Raw genomic sequence first — 16,651 nt, forward strand, 5'->3', positions numbered from 1 at the left:
TTGACCAGGATCACACGAGGGGTAGAAAAACTCTGCATCCTCAGCTCAGGGGGCCAGGGAGTGTCCCGCAGTCTATTCCTGCCACTTGCTCAACTCCTGCCTTGCACCCCCTCTCTGAGTCAGGCTCTGGAAGAACCATCAGGTGCAAGAAGAGTTTATACATCTGACCTGCAGAGATTTATCTAATACTTATTAAGTGACTCAGGGCCCACACTCTGGAGCCAGGCTGCCCAGGTTCCAATTCTGAGCTGCATGACCTTGGGCAAGTCCCTTCCCTTTTCCGTGCTTCTCCTTTTCACCTGTAAAAGCTGGGATTGGAGTACCTACTCGGTGGGAAGTTTAAGAGGACCAAATGAAAAAGGGTGTGTAAAACACTTACTTAGCAGGCCATACATGGGGATTCAGCAAATGACAACTCTTAGTATTATTAAACAAATTAAGATTGTTTGGAGGCAAGCCTAAGTCTCTGGACCAGGCATCCCCAAGACAGACAATTTTTCCCTCACCAGAGGCAAAACCAGTCAGCTCAGAGCAGACTGAAAAGCAGAGGGGAAAGCCCCCAGACTCTGGGTTCAAATCCCAGCTCCTCCACCCATCAGCTCTGCAACCCTGGGCAAGTTACTTAACCACACTGAGTCTTGTTTCTGCCTCTGTGTATTACAGACCACAGTAGTACCTCCCTCAGAACTGTCACGAATCTTCCCCATTGGGGGGGGGGGATGTTAGTCCCTGTTGCTGTCGGCTCTGAGCAGTGCCAGGGAATTAGGGAGCTGACACGTGCAGGGGCTGCCCCAGGCAGGGGTAAGGTGATGGGCTGGTTTCCTTTCCTGAAAACCTCCGTCTGGGCCCAGCCTCAGGGTGTGATGTGGGGAAGGCTCCCCAGGAGGTGGGGAAACTCTCCTCCACTGCAAGGATCATGTAATATCAGCGTGTACACTCACCCAGGCCTGCCTGCCAACAGCCAGCCCTGAGCAGAGGCGAGAGGAACTGACAAGCAGGAAACTTAGATGCGCCTTTCCTTACAAAAGGAGGCAGTACGGCCAGACTCCATAGCCTGATGGCTGGGATTTACACGCCGGCCTGCCAGCTGCTAACCATTTCCCCGAGCAAGTGAGTTCGTTTCTGTTTCCTCATCCATGGGGTGGGGATGATTAATTATGGTGCTGCCTCCCACGGCTGAAGAGTTCCTACATCTAACACACTCGGGGCAGTGTCTGCTCCTAGGAGGTATGAGCTGATGCTATTATAGTCATTCAGGACTGCTTTAATTTCTTCTGTGAAGGATCTCCCGGCTTTCTCCAGCAGACTCAGGTCTCCCTCCTGTGGGCTTCTATACAGGGCGGGATCCACGCCTGTTACACGGATGAGGACCACAAGATCTACTATGTGCTCGGCACTGTGTCTTAACACATTTTAGCATATTTTATATCCATGGAGATGTTTCCTAGTCAGGGGGCAAAACCACCACTGGACTCACCTACTACTTATGACCACAGGCTCTGGGGCAGGGGCTTCTGTGCTATGGAAAGAGGTTGGGGGAAAATGGTCACCACATTATATTACTTGGAATACATGTGCCCTGGAAGGTATGAAAATATTTACACTTGGTACCGACTGTGTGACTTAGGAGACATTACTTAGACTCTCTGGGGCTCAGTTGTGAGGAAAAATGAATAAATATAAGTGAAACACTTAAAACAGAGCCTGGTCCATGCCATATTTAATACAAATATCTATTGATATATATGTATCAATCACTCCTCCGAGTGGGACAGTGGACAGTGTGGGACACTCCTCTCAGGGACAGAGGAGGAAACAGGCACGGAGGTCATACAAGGTCTTAGTTCCTAAGAGGTGTTATTTCCTGCAAGTATTCACTCACCCATTCACCATATATGTATTGAGTGCATGCTATGTACCAGGATGCATGTTATATAGATTCGGCAAATGATGGCTGTTCCTATTTTTAAAGAAATTAAGGTTATTGGGCACTGAGGGTCCATCTGTGAACAAGAAGATTGGTCAGAGGTATGACGCTGGGGAAACTCATACCTGACTAAGGGTCTGAGCCACCAATAGGGAGACTGGATTGTCCTGCTGCCAATCATTAACCAATCATTCATGAGCTGACGTCACTGATGGAGAGAAGAAGACACCAATGCAGATGCGGGAAGGGCAGCCAGGCTCAGCCTGGAGTGGCTCAGGTGTTAAACCCAGCGGGACAGCCTTTTCAGATTTCCCCATGGGAACCAAGCCCAGCTGGGCTGCGGAAACCCCTGCCAGGCGGGGCAGTCTTTCATTACGTTAATGTCATTGGACGCTTGCTGAATGAGGGTACCTTGCTAGACACTGGGATTCACGAATGGCTCAGCTGGGGTTCCTGCCCTCCAGAAACTCAACTCACACAGAGCCAGACACTACCTGGATGATCAGATTACAAAGGGCTGAAGATTTCCAAGCAAGATCTAGAAAAGCAGCCATGATGCCCACTGGCAACACAGGCAGGGAGGACACTGCAGGGGAGGGGACAGCAGGTGCAAAGGCAAAGATGGGACAGGTTGGGGGACACATTTGGGGAAAGATCTTTAGCCTGTGATCCTGACCTGAGTTTGAGGGCTGGTTCTGCCATCCACTTGACCTGAGCCTGTTTCCATTCTGCAAAATGAAGATAATACTTTATTGGGCTGTTTCAAGGATTCAGCGAGTTCATGAATAAGAAAGAGCTTTAAAAATGGAGAAGTATAAGAGTCTGGATACTGAGGCTGGCAGTATCCAGTATTAAAGTGACTATTAAATGAGTGTTAACGTGACTCATCTATGGTCCCATGGCTGATTAAAACAGGATCTAGTTTTGGTTCATCCAGGATGAGGCGTCAGCAACTCAACCCCACCTCAGCTGCAACACTCCCATGTTCCCATCCCCCAACCCAGGCTCCCCTGGCCAATCCAGGGCCCAGGGATAATCATTTCCTCACCGTGTGATCCCAGGCCCAATTTTCTAACCTGTAACATGGAGATGCCATTTGCTGTGCTACTCCCATGTGTACATGGAAGGCTCTGCTTGTGGAAGAGCGCTTTCCACAGGTGAAGGAATGTCAGGGTCGCAAATGAGAGGTGATGATGGTGAGTGAGGAAGAGCCAGTGTGGAAACTGAGCCAGGGAGGGGAGCCAGCTTCAGGGCTGGACGGATGTGAAAATTCCAATCTCAGCAACTCCGCTGGTTCACCAGCTGAGGACACTTGGGCAAATTATTTCACCTTCGAGTCATTTCCATCACTTGAAAAATGGGCTGTTATAAGGATTAAAAGCATGAATGCATATAAAGCACTTAGTAGAGTGGCTTGGTGCATAACAAATATTCAGTAGCTGTTAATAACTCTTATTACTACTATTACTACTACTATGGATATTATCATGGAGGGTGGGGGAAGGGGTTAGCGGAACTCTTTCCGGGACGATCTGAAACCAGCCTCTTCCTTCTCCTTTTTACTTTAAGCCTGAGTTGTGACAGCCCCAGAAACCATTCCCCACCCTTCCTTGAGGAGTGAACCAGGGACACAGCTCCATGGAAGGTCTGCACCCTACACCAGAGGTGAGTTCTGGCACAGCCTAGCTCAGGAGTCCTCCTGCTTTCCCAGACCAGGAAAAGAAGACTGAGGAGCACAGTGACACCGACCTGGGCACCACCCTGGGCCTGTCCCTTCTCTGCCCCTGTTCACACAATGCCTAAGTCTAATTTGGTTCCGGGATGTCTTTCCATCTTGTGTGCCAATTCTAATGAGTGGATAATGGCTGCCTGTAGGACTGCATTTAGAAGGAACTTAAGGTTTAGAAGGAAAGAGAGCAGTGGTTGATTAGTCATGTCTGACATGTACAGGACAAGAGGGTGACAGCATGCATGCCAACTATTTGCCACACGTGAACTAGAAAAGTCCTAACCTTGCCTCCCTCAAACAAGCCATAGTTGTCAGGCAGGGTAACTGAAAGCCAAGAGGGAAAGGGATGTGTCCAAGGTCACACAGCTTGAAACGGCAGGGCTGGGATTCAAACCCAGGCTCCTCTGGCTTTCTGAGGATGCTTCCTGCTAGGATTGTCATTTCCTTCCTCTTGACCAGAAGAGGAGGTGTCCAGGCCAAAACCCATTGTCTGGGAGAACAGAAGCGTCTATCCAACCAGGAGTGTGCCTGTGCTTGGTCCCCTCCCTCTGAGAGCTCCCACATGACTTTGCAAACCCTAGAGACAGATGGTTCCACTGAAAACAAATATATACAGCAAGGTCCCCTGAGGGCTTGTATCCAGACAAAAAAATTGAATCCAGATGCTAATCTGATTGGGCAGGAAGGCATGAGACCTAAATTTGGGTCTCACCGCCTCTTTCTGGCTGTGTGACCTTGAGAAAGTTACTCAGTTTCTCTGAGCTTTAGTTTTCATCTCTATAAAATGGAGAGGACAACAAGTTAAATAGAATAAGGTCCTTAAAAGTGATTTGCTCAGTTCCTGACACAGAGTAAGACCTTAAATGTTAGTTGGAAGGATGAGGTCAAGGGGAAAAATGAAAACTCACAGCATTTTCACAAAAACTACTCAGGTGATTAAGGCAAGGCTCAAATGAGCTTTTGAGAGGAACTTGTTTATCTTTGATATCCTGATAGGCTAACTGAAGCTGAAATATGAATCACTATATTTGATCATTTCAAAATAAGCAACCACACTCTTCTAGGGAAATAGGGTGTGTCATCCATGTCACAAAGAAGGAAGCAACCTTGAGTGGGTGGATTGGCAATGGTAGGGGATGAGTGTGTATATTTCCGACTTTCAGGCTGAGTGATTTTGTGCCTCAGTCTCCTCATCTGTAATGGGATAATTGCACTTGCCACATAGGGCAGCCGTTAGACCAACTGAACAGTTCCAGGACAAGCACTGAGTACCACATGGCATGTGGCATGGCAACGTTAGCGGTGGTGTGTGGAGGTGGGAGGGGGGTGCTCGCTTAATGAGGCAGAGGAAACAGAGCAGCTATACAGGTGCTAAGAAGGAGTGAAGGAGGGGAGGGGGTCTCAGAGTCAGCTGACACACTTTCCACCCAGAATGGTGGCAGATGAGTACGTTATTAACTCCTGTATGTTAAGAGGCCAGTAAGTCAAAGTGGGAACAGGTGGAGTAGAAAGAGACAAATGATACTCAGAGAGGCCAAGCCTGACACAGCCAGCTTAGAGGATTATAGGACATGGAACTGACAACCTCAACCTGAGGTCTGGGAGAGTGCCCACCCTGCTGTTCTGTAGACAAAGTAAAAGGTGGATCAGAGAAGGCAAGAGCTTGACTTCACAAAAAGTCACATGGCAGATCCTTTTAAAAGTGAGATTTACGGGGACTCCCCTGGTGGCGCAGTGGTTAAGAAACCACCTGCCAATGGAGGTGACATGGGTTCAAGCCCTGGTCCGGGAAGATCCCACATGCCGCAGAGCAACTAAGCCCGTGCGCCACAACTACTCAGCCTGCGCTCTAGAGCCCGCGAGCCACAACTACCGAGCCCGTGCGCCTAGAGCCCACGCTCCGCAACAAGAGAAGCCACCACAATGAGAGGCCCGTGCGTGCAGCGAAGAGTAGCCCCCGCTCACCACAACTAGAGAAAGCCCGCGTGCAACAACGAAGACCCAACGCGGCCAAAAAATAAAAATTGAAAAAATTGAAAAAAAAAATTTTTTTAAGTGGGATTTATGGTTTTTCAAGTAAAATCCACCTAAACACTTTTTTAAAGAACATAAAATGTTAGCTGGGCCTGGCCGGCAGCTTGCAGACCTGGCCAGCGGAAGTTCACCCACCTGAATCACAAACTGAGATCTGGGAAGATGAAGACGCTTCTCTCAAACAAGCCCTGGGTCAGTGCCTCACTACAGGGTCTCAGAGGAAATAGCCTCCCAGCCGCCATTCCCCTCTCTCCCTTCCCTGGGTCAGGGCAGGGTGACTGAGGCACCTCGGGAAGGGGTTTGGACCCAAGGTGTCCATCCCTTGAGTCTCAACTGCAAAATGGCAGGGGGTGAGGGGTAGGTGAGGTTCAAAGATGATGTGGAAAGTGCCTGGTACCCAGCGGGTGCTCACAAAATGCTACTTCCCACACAAGGTCGCTCCTAGCACTCCTCTGCAGCTGCAGGGACCAGGGGCCCTGTGGCTCTGTCAGGAATCAGGGCTCCCCCTTGTTCATCTTGTACCCCGCAGAACAGCTGGCTTGTGGAGACCTTCTAGGATCTCATGCTGGGCAGCTGCCTCCAGAGCCTTCACCGTGAGCTTTAACCATGAGGTTTCATGGCCTCCTACACTGCCCTTGAGCTCAGACACGGCGATCTGGAGATCTGTGCTACAGCGGGGCTATGGCCTGCCATCAATCACCAGGCCTTGGCCCCCAGCAAAGGGGGCAGAACAGAGAGCTGTGGGTTCAGAGTGCAAGACGGTGTTTCCTGTCTGCGAAGTGACACCAATGCACAGGGCTACTGGGAGCATTAGGTGAGGTGGCAGATGTCAAGGGGGTCCCTCCCCTCAGGGGGCTGCATAATCTCTAGTCTGAAGCACCCCAGGTTGCCTGTCCCCTAGGGGGTGGGCCCCAGGCCCAGCTTCCTAAGCACTGACAGGCTGATGCTCTGTTAGCCCCCAAACTCTAGAGCCCTTAGCCTCTTCCTGGGACCAGAAAAGCAGAAAGGAAGCTCCCTCCTCCTGGCTGACATGTTTCAGAGATGCTGCCAGGCCCCGGAAGAGGGGTTGGTGTCTATGTGTCCCACATTCCTAACCTGAGCCTCCTGAGGGCTGGCCCAAGCCTCATGCACCTAGCCCAGAAACTGCAAACTCAGAAGGCAGGCAGGGAATGGCAATGAAGCAAATGGGCTGGGTGCGAGAGCAGGGCACAGTGGGGACTGCGGTCAAGTGGGTGGAGCAGCTGCTAATCAGCTCCAGTCATGGTGGCCAGGCAGGGATGCAGCCCAGAGTGGCCACATCTTTTGATCTTTTGAGAGAAGCCAGAAACCCTTATTTTTATGTAAAATGCAATCACCAGCAATGAAATCAACGTTTTAAAATCACTGCAGGAGACTTATAGACATCGAAAACAAGCTTATGGTTATCAAAGGGGAAACGTGGCGGGGAGGGATAAACCAGGAGCTTGGGATTAACACATGCACACTACTATATATAAGACAGATGACCGACGGGGACCTACTGCATAGCATAGGGAACTCTACCCGATATTCTGTGATAACCTATATGAGAAAAGAATCTAAAAAAGAATGAATATATGTATATGTATAACTGAATCATTTTGCTGTACACCTGAAACTAACACAACATTGTAAATCAACTATATTTCAATAAAATTTTTAAAAAATCACTGCGGGAGTCAACAATGCCCCCACCCCCACCCTTTTCTGCCTCAGGAGGGCAGTTTGTGACTGACCTGCCATAACCTAAGTCACAAATGTTTGAGGACCAACTCAAAGTAAATCAGACCCATTCCAAGTCTTAGGGATGTCCCAACCCCCCCAACTCCTGCTCTTCAGGCAACTTGGTTTACAGATGAGGACACTGAGGCTCAGAAAGGGGAAGGGACTTGCCCAAGGTCACACAGGTAGTATATCAACAGTTCAAGGGCTTAAACTCTGCTCTGAGTTGCGGATCTTTTTCTACCAACTCACACCATCTGTATTCTCCCTTCAACAATTCTTTCTTTTTAAAAAATAGATATATTGGGCTTCCCTGGTGGCGCAGTGGTTGAGAGCCCGCCTGCTGATGCAGGGGACACAGGTTCGTGCCCCGGTCCGGGAGGGTCCCGCATGCCGCGGAGCGGCTGGGCCCGTGAGCCATGGCCGCTGAGCCTGCGCGTCCGGAGCCTGTGCTCCGCAACGGGAGAGGCCACAACAGTGAGAGGCCCGCGTACCGCAAAAAAAATAAAAAAAAAAAAAAAAAGATATATTAAGGATATGCTATGGAAATGATACACACCAAAATCAAGATAGTGGTTACTTTTAGGACAGTCATGGGTGACCCTGAGCAAGCCGTTCCCCTCTCTGGACCTCAGACTCCCTGGTCTGCAAAGCAGCCGGTTGACAGAGGCAGCCTTTAAATGCCTTCCAGCTCTGAGGAATCTATGAGGTCTCTTCTCTGGTCAGTACTTTGTGGCCTCAGATGAATATAAAATAGTAATAATAATAATAATGGGGAGGGCTAGTCCACGGTAGCCAGGAAGGAACACTACAATTTTAAGTGAAACTTGACTCCTGGTTACTGGAATTCAGAAAGAATGATCTTAATACCCAGGCAGTTTAACCACCATCCGACAGTTAAACAAAAACACATCTGGTTTAACTTCATTTTCCTCATCTCCTCCCCCCCCACCCCCTATCCTCATCTCAAATTTTACCTCTTAATTTGAGAAGTCAAATTAAATGCAAACAATTGATTTCATGCCACAGTGAGGTTGAGAATTTCAGCATGGAAAACTTTAAGCATGAAGTTTTTCTGGGAGTAATTAGTAAATGTTGGGGGGTGGTATGAGGGGGGTGGAAAAATATGGAGACTATTCTTGAATGTTCTTTGGACACTGAGCATCAGAGAAGAGTTCCTGGGGGCCTACTATGAACCCAGCACTCAGAGAGGCCAAGTGACTTGCCTCAGGTCACCCAGCTAGGGATTGGAACCCAAGATGCAGATCCCAAAGCCAGCACTTTCCCTCCTGTCTAGGCCTTTGTAACCTACATAGGGCTTTCCCTCTGGCCCTTATGGATCACCTGGTAGTGGCAAAGAAACTGTCCCATAGGAAATATTAACTTCTCAACAACAATCTCCAGCAGTGGGTCAGCCCCAGCTGAGCCATTCCGTGGTGAAAAGCCATTTATGATTTTGCTGGCCCTACACATCAACTCTGCAAAGTACATATTATTAACCCATATTACAGATGATTTCCTTACCTGAGGCTCAGAGAGGGAAATAAACTTGTCTAGGGTCACACAGCAGTGCTGGGAATGAACCTCCAATCTACTGCCCACAACTGCCCTCTAAAAGTGAGGCCATCTCTAAAAACAAAACAAAAAAACACACCGCGCAGCTCAGCTCCAGCCTGCTGAGGATGAGGACGACGACGTAGCACTGGAAAGCTGCGTGTGCATTCCTGTGGCCACGCGGAGATTGCTGGGTGCCGGTTCTCAGCTCAGCTTGCTCACTCTCCCCGTAATGTTCTCTTCAAGCCCTGAGTTTTGTATTGATAACTCAAGGTGAGAACTCTGAGCTATGTCACGGGATCCCACCCCTCGATTAAGAGGCCTCATCCCCAAAGATGGGTACTCGTGAAGGTCGCTAGAGTCATCACCAGGGCTCCAGCCCCAGCTCCCCAGGTAGCATCTGTGTGTCCTTGAACAAGTCACTTCCCTTCTCCAGGACTGATTCCTAGTTTGCAGGGAATGTTGGGTATGTAAGCCATGGGACAGGCAGGGCTTGAGTTTGGTTTCACCTCATTTCAAAGCTGGGACACACAGAGGCAGAAGGCACTGTGGAGATAACAGCCCCAGGCCTGTTCCCAGCAAGGACCTCCAGGCTCCTGGCCAAGGCTGAGTTTAGGATGACAGGAGGTGGCACCTGAGTGTGGGCAAGGAAGACGCCATGCCACTCCACAGCACAACCCATGAGGGAAAGGACAGGGCCTAGGCAGGGGGGTGACAGGTTTCCAGGGTTCAGAGGCAGCGACATAACCCTATGCCCAGTCTCAGGGTTGCATTTTCTGCTGAGATTAGAGCTGATTATAGACAATATTTTCTTAGGCACAGACACCAGCTAAACACTTTGCATACATTAATCATACTATTTATTGATCTCCTCAACTTAAAGGAGGAGACTGGGGCATGACAGAGAACAGAATTTGTCCCAGGTCACACAGCTAGGTTGCCTTTTCTATTAGTGAAAACCAAAGGCTGGCTGATCAGTTTTACCCGTGTTATTGCATTTTAATCTCCTTCCTTGTGAACTGCTTAATTCCAATTCTAAAGTGTCAGTTTCAGAGCCTGAAAACATTTTGTTACACAAGCGTCCAGATGGCTGTTTAATTTACCCGCTGCATTCTCAGCACCTAGAACAGGGCTTGGTGCATTCATAAGTATTTGTTAAATGAAGATAGCATTTTGTTTCTGGCCTCAGTTCAGTTTTATTCCTCACAATAGTCTCGTGAGAGAGGCATACTCCCTATTTTCCAGGTGGGGCCACCAATACAGACAGGGGCCATCACTCAAGTCTGTCTTACTCCAGGGGACGGGAAGTTAGGAAGCCATGTCCAGGAGCCTCTTCTGCTTAGGGAGTTCAGAGGCATGAAGTTCAGGAAGAAAAAAGGAGGCAAAGGGACAAGAAGAGCAGGGGCAGGGAGTGGAGTAGGTGGTGGTGGGGGGGAACAACACAGTGGGGAGGACTAAAGATTTGAAGAAGGCAGGTCTAGAGCATGGGCGGAGGTAAGCCTGAGCACCAGCAGGGCCAGAAGAGGAAAGGTCAGCCCCTCATCTCTTGGGTCACATAAAGGAAGCAGGGAGGGCTTCCCTGGTGGCACAGTGATTGAGAGTCCGCCTGCCGATGCAGGGGACACGGGTTCATGCCCCGGTCCGGGAAGATCCCACATGCCGTGGAGCGGCTGGGCCCGTGAGCCATGGCCGCTGAGCCTGTACGTCTGGAGCCTGTGCTCCGCAACGGAAGAGGCCACAACAGTGAGAGGCCCGCTTACCGCAAAACAAAAACAAAAAACAAAAAAAAAGGAAGCAGGGAGCTAAGGTTGTAGGGTTTAGAGTCTGGGTTCACATCCTGGTCTCATATTTACATAACTTCTCCAGGCCTCAGTCTTCCTATTTGTAAACAAGATGATGCATGTGAAGTGTTGGAGTCTGGCACACAGTAGGCATTCAATAAACAGTTGCTGTCATCTTTGCTGGTGTGGGAGCCAACCCCTTGCTCACCAGGGAAGCCCGGCCCACCGGAGGAGTCTTTCTTTCCCAGGGCCCAGAGGCCCTTTCTGGCCTGAGAATTGCCCCCTTTTGATCTCCAGGGTTTTCCCCCTCCACCCTCAGGCCTTTGTAAAGCCCCCCCTCCCCCAATCCCATTACGCTTGGAAAAAGGGTCAGAAGGGACAATGTATGGGAAGGATGGGACTTTCCTTAGCTTCCTGCCCCACCATTGTTACCATGCATTTAACACTTTCTTATCAAGACTAGGCTTGGGAACCAACCCTGAGCTATCTGCTCACCTGCACATGCCCAGAGATGGATCGCAAACTCCCTCAGCTTCCCGGGCTCCGGAGCTTTGCCCTAAGGCTGCTGTGGCCACCCCGGACTCCCAAACAGACTCCAACACGCCGGATGTCCGTTCCCCCACTCCCACCCCCCTGCGGCTCCCGGACCCAAGTGCCTCCCTCCCTCTACTGTTCCCAGCTCTGGCCCAAAGTACTTTGGAGCCCACCCAGGCAGACCAGCCCCCTCCCCGACTACTGTGGCAAGATCTAGAGATTACTAGGTGGTTGGCAGTTCTGGGTGGGCAACCTGACTCGCTTGATCTCGGACACAGGGGGTTCCGTAGAAGCCGCTCAGTCACGGAGCACCGGGAGGAGGTGCCTAGACTGAAGGTGGGGGTCTCGGGCAGCGGCCTCGGAGGTAGGAGACCCCAGGGCTGCAGCAGCGGTCGCGAGAGCAGTCCCCTTGACTCGCCGGCTCCGCGAGCGCCAAGTCTGATTTCCAGCCCGGCCCAGCGCGCCCGCCGGGAGCCTCGGATGCACGCGAGCACGGGAGCGGGACAGGTGGCTGGGGGGTTCCGAATGGGCTGCCTTGGGAGGTGTCGGGGCGCAGAGGTCCCTGCCCCGCCACTGATATCCGACCTCGCCACCGTCCCCAGGCGAGGGGAGGATGTGGGAGGGGCCGGGGAATCGACCACATCCCTGGGGCCGCGGGGAGCCTGGAGCCAGCGTCGAGTCTTTACCTGCGCAGAGTTCGTGGGCGAAGGTCTGTCCTGGCACAAGTGACGAGAGGTCGGTGCGCTGGGACGGAAGGCGCGGAGTGGCGGGAGCGCGACGCTACCGGGGACAACTCCCCCGCGGGCTTATAAAGGCGGCCACGGGGCCCGAGCGCGGCCGGGGCAGCCCTCCCCTGCTCCCGACCCCGCCCCAAGCCGGGGCCCCGGCCCTCTCCGCCCCCGCCCCGCCCCCGGCCCCGGCTGGAGCGATGCCCGCCGGTCCGCAGCGTGGCCAGGGCGCCCCCTGCCGGGGAGTGGGGCACCCTCCCCCTTCCCGCGCCCTGGCTCGGCTCGGGTCCCGCGTGGGGTTGGGGAGGGCTGGGGTGCCACTGTCTCCGTGTTCTCCTGCTCTTTCCGCCTCCGCGCTTCTCTCTCTGTCTCTCTCTCTGTCTCTCTCTCTCTGTGTCTCTCTCTCTCTGTCTCTCCCTGTCTCTCTGTCTCTCTCTGTCTCTGTCTCTCTGTCTCTCTCTGTCTCTCTGTCTCTCTGTCTCTCTCTGTCTCTCTCTCTCTCTACTTTCTCTCCACGAGCTCCAGCTCTGATTCCGTCTCTGTGCACGACTCTTTGGGGTTGTCTTTAGCTTTGGATCCAACTTCCTTCTGTGTCTCTTTGTGGCTGTCTTTCTCGTGCCCTCTGTCTTGTCTGGCCCTTTCTGTGTGTCTGCCTCTGTGTCTGACAACCTGTCTCTATTTGGGTCTCTGTCTCTACCCATCTCTGTCCACGAGTCTGTCTCTCCATCTCTGTGCACCTGTGTCTCTGACTCTCCTCACTGTCCCCTCTCGCCTTCCCACTCCAACCAGACCACTAGCCTGTCTCTCTCTCCCCTGCCCTTGGGCTGAGTCTTTTGCTAGGGGCTGAGGAAGCAGAGGGAGACCTAGAAGGGGGTGGCTTCGGGGAGGGGAGCCTCCCCTAGACAGGGCCAACTCTCCTAGACGGGGACTGTTCCCTCTTTCTCCTTAGAGCCAGCTAGGGTTCCTGCAGACTGCATCCCAGCCAGATCCTGAGAACCTGTCTCCTGGGTGACCAGAGGAGGAAGCCAACACGCCCCATGCAGTAGAAACAGACAGCCCAGGTTCAAGACTCCACCCTGGTGACCTTGGGCAAATCATTTGAGCCCTGTGGCATGGCCGGCCCCTTAATAGGCAGACATGATCTCCCCTGGCTTCCCTTATCACATGCTGAGAGGCAGATTAATATGAGACAGGGTTGAAAAGTGCACAGGAAACTCTAAAGTTCTAGATAAAGGGGGTTGGAGCTGGGACTGGAGGGGATTGAGGCCAGAGCAGAGCAGAGAAGGTGTCAGCACCAGCAGAACCAATACCAGCCCAGAATTCTCTCTCTTACCTACTCCATGCCAGCTCAGAGCAAGGCATCTTGCATACTTTATCTCCCAACAACCCCATTTTAGGGAGGAGAAAACAGAGGTCCAGAGAGAACATGCAGGCGGCTTGTCAGTATAATTGGAACAAGAGCTGGGGCCTGGCACCAGAAACCAAGAATGTATTTATTTTTCTTTTTTCTTGTATTTTTAGCAACTGATACTGCTTCTTTATTTACAGGAGTGATATGAAGTTTCTTTTTTGACATAAATTTATGTTTTTAGAAAGTGAAGCAAAATATTCATTAAATATTATTTATTTATGTATTCAGTGGGTTAGATTATTATGGCAAAAATCATGGAGGTGGTAAATGACTCAAGTTTGGGAAACAACACTTTTGCATAAGAAATTGTGGGTGAAAGCATCCAGGACGTGGCAGGGGTTCTGTAATTGCTCACAAACTCCAAGGAAGGATTCAGGGATACGAAGAGGCTTGAGATGGTGTCATCCTCAGTGAGCCAGGGGTAAATCCCCAGGTATGGGAGGTCTGCCTGTCCCAGCCTGAACAGAGGCTGGGGGGCTGAGGCAACAGGGAGTTGGAAGGATCCCATTTCACCAATCTTGGGCCCCCATGCCTGCCCCTGACTTCTGAGCTCCCCAAGGCTGGGGGGGATGGACACTTCTGGTTGCACCATGTGGCCAGCATTGGGCCTCCTGTGTGTCGATGGTTTTTCCCCAGGTACCACCTTGGGAGTCCAGGGATTGGTTATGAGCAAGACGGACCACTACCTTGCCAGTCCTGCTACCTTCCTCCCTCACTCTCCCTACCCTGCTCCTGGGCTCTGTGCCCCAAGAATTCAACTGAGGTGGAGTCACCCAGCAGCCATTGCCTCCCCTGTTCCCTGGATGCCACCCCTCCTGGTGCTGTCAACACAGCAGGAAGGAGGCCCGAACTGGAAACCAGGAGCCCCATCTTCCAGCTCTGCTTCCTGGGTGAGCTGAGCAATCTCTTTCCCTATCCAGGCCTCGATTTCCTCTGGCTGGCTGGACTGGACAATCTCTAGAATTCCAGGATTCCTGGACCACTCAGCTGTGAGAACACAGTTCATTATATTAGGTTTCTCTGCATCTACACATACCGTGTCTCTGGGGATTTGTTTCCTTCTTGAAAAAATAAGCAAATTGGACTGCGTGACCTCTAAGCTCCCTTTATTCTAAGAGCTGATGATCTCATTTGATTCTTACAACAGTTTTTTAAGGTGGACAGGGAAGGCATTTATAACCCTCATTAGAGATGAGGAAACCGAAGGCCAGAGATGTTAGTTACCTAATGGTCAGGGTCAGAGCTGGGGCTTTTCCTACTCATTCATTCACTCCATGTTTATTAAATGCATGCCATGAGCCCCCTGCCTTGAGCAAGGTCTGAAGCTCACCAGGCATCAGAAACTGAGTTAGAGGTGAAAAGACCCAGGAGCTCAGAGTTTTCTCATTTCCACTAATCCTGGGGAGGTTCCTACAGGGATAAAGGCTGAGGTGGAGATCACAGGGATGTCAGATCCTCAGGGTGAAGGATGAAGGAGAAAGGATGGAGAGAGAAGAACAAAACTCCAAGGCCTATTTATGGGTGGCATCGAGGAGTCAGCTGTGGCCCAGCGCTGGAGGTTGGAACGCCTGAAATCTAGGGAGATATTTAAAGAGGAGGGAGTCTGGAAACCCTTTGTCTGTTTTTAGCCTTGGATTTGAGGGATCATTTTATCTTAAGCTTAAGCATAACCAAAGGTTCAACGATTTGACTCCCAGAGTCACCTCCAGCCTCTCCTTCAACTCAATAAAACAAGGACCCAAAAGCCTGAGATGGAAGGAACTAAGGGTGGTACTGCCCAGCGTTACTGAACGCTGACCTCATGTGAGGCTCTGACCTAATATGAGGCTTTGTACATATTAATCCAGCTAACCCTCACAACAACTTTTATTCCCACTTTACAGATGAGGAAACTGAGGCATATGCGAGCTGTCATTTGCAGAAGTGCCCGCCAGCCTGGTGCAAAGCTCTTCACAGGCGAGATCTCATTGGCTCCTCCCTGCAACACCGAGGCAGCATCATTAATGTCATCCTCGCTTTTCTTTTCTTTTTTTTATTAATTTATTTATTTCATTTTTGGCTGCGTTGGGTCTTTGTTGCTGTATGCAGGCTTTCTCTAGTTGTGGCGAGCAGGGGCTACTCTTCTTGTGGTGCACGGGCTTCTCATTGCAGTGGTTTCTCTTCTTACGGAGCACGGGCTCTAGGCACGCAGGCTTCCATAGTTGTGGCACGAGGGCTCAATAGTTGTGGCTCACGGGCTCTAGAGCGCACGCTCAGTAGTTGTGGCGCACGGGCTTAGTTGCTCCTCGGCATGTGGGATCTTCCTGGACCAGGGCTCGAACCCCTGTCCCCTGCATTGGCAGGTGGATCCTTAACCACTGTGCCACCAGGGAAGCCCTCATCCTCGCTTTTCAAATGAGAAAACTCTCGGCTCAGAGAGACTTAACAACTTTATTCACTCAACAAATATCTATTGGATGCCTGCTAAGTGGTAGGCACCGTGCTAGGATCCGGGGACACAAGTGAACAAGATAAAGATTTCTGTCCTCATGGAACTGACATTCTAGTTAAGGAAGACAGATAAACAATAAACATTATAATTAAGTAAATTATATAGTAAATGAGAAGATGTTAAGGGAATGAGTAAAGAACGAGCACAGATACAGGGGGAGGAGGAGTGCCAAGGGGGCCAGATGGTGGCATTAAATAGAGTGTTCAGGGGAGAGAAGATGGGATCAGAGCGAAGATGGAAGCCGAGAGAGGGCCTGCCTGAGACCACCCAGACAGTCAGGGAAGAACCCAGGCCGCCCATGGCTAAAGCCTGTGCTTTGAGCAGTATACAACATGCTCTCCCAGGACCAGCTCTAACCCCCAAGCCTCTTCCCAGCTTCCCAGCCCTGGCTGCAGCCCCAGGCCTAGACTTACCCACCCGCCCCAGTCCTGCCCTGGTCCCTGTGCTGTCCCATCTTGAGGCTTGCCCTCGCTCAGCCATCGTCTTCTCTCTCTTAGGCCAATCTCTCAGGCAGTATTAACTCAAGCACACTTCCAGCCCCATCTGTAGTCCCAGGCCCCACCCTCCACCCCCCCCGCAGTCAGCTCAGTGCTCAGGCCGAGACCGGAGGGTGTCCTCCAGCCCCAGCTGCACTTAAAGGAAGTCTTCCTCACAAAGGCCTGGGCAGCCCACCCTGTGAGAAAACCCCATTGTCCGAGGAACAGTGTCCCCATTTTGCCCTT

The 16,651-nt window shown here is 51.3% G+C and overlaps 1 protein-coding gene across 3 annotated transcripts in view; it reads right to left on the minus strand.

Annotated features, from left to right (window-relative positions):
* The window catches only part of ALPL (alkaline phosphatase, biomineralization associated), a 57,398-nt gene extending 45,256 nt beyond the window's left edge, over positions 1-12,142 (minus strand). The window contains exon 1 of one of the 3 annotated variants that reach the window (XM_033841783.2): positions 11,986-12,142. The gene's annotated coding sequence lies outside the window, so the exon portion shown is untranslated. Of the gene's footprint in view, positions 1-2,603; positions 2,623-9,084; positions 9,100-11,985 lie in introns of those variants that run through there. The other 2 variants (XM_073794659.1, XM_073794657.1) reach the window with 2 other exon arrangements.
* Between the last annotated feature and the right edge of the window lie 4,509 nt (positions 12,143-16,651).

Source organism: Tursiops truncatus, chromosome 1 (assembly GCF_011762595.2).
Source record: "Tursiops truncatus isolate mTurTru1 chromosome 1, mTurTru1.mat.Y, whole genome shotgun sequence".
NCBI lineage: Eukaryota > Metazoa > Chordata > Mammalia > Artiodactyla > Delphinidae > Tursiops > Tursiops truncatus.